The following is a 343-nucleotide window of genomic DNA, read 5'->3' as shown; positions in this document are numbered from 1 at the left end:
ATTATTTTTATGCATTTGTTTAATAAGGGTTTTATTTGACTTCTTCAGATGTTTTGCTGAGAAAGAGGTTAAAATGTACTCACAGGGAATATACTGGACTTTGACTTATTTTGACCTATTGTGGGAAAAGTATTTAGTAAGAATATTTAGTTGAATATGGTGGACTGTAATATGTTTGATCATATGGTGAACATTAGTATTCCATTTTATTTCATCTCTTGTTTTTTACAATCCAGTTATGTTAAGTTTTTGTCAAATTATTTTGGGTATCGCTTGTTTAGCTGTAGACCTGAGAGACAGAGAGAAAATGAGTGCCAGTAGCCTTTCGATGCGGTCATTATCA

This window comes from Macrobrachium rosenbergii, chromosome 25, assembly GCF_040412425.1.
Source record: "Macrobrachium rosenbergii isolate ZJJX-2024 chromosome 25, ASM4041242v1, whole genome shotgun sequence".
Lineage (NCBI taxonomy): Eukaryota > Metazoa > Arthropoda > Malacostraca > Decapoda > Palaemonidae > Macrobrachium > Macrobrachium rosenbergii.
The sequence above is the reverse complement of the archived record's forward strand: the minus strand, read 5'-3'. Positions refer to the sequence as shown.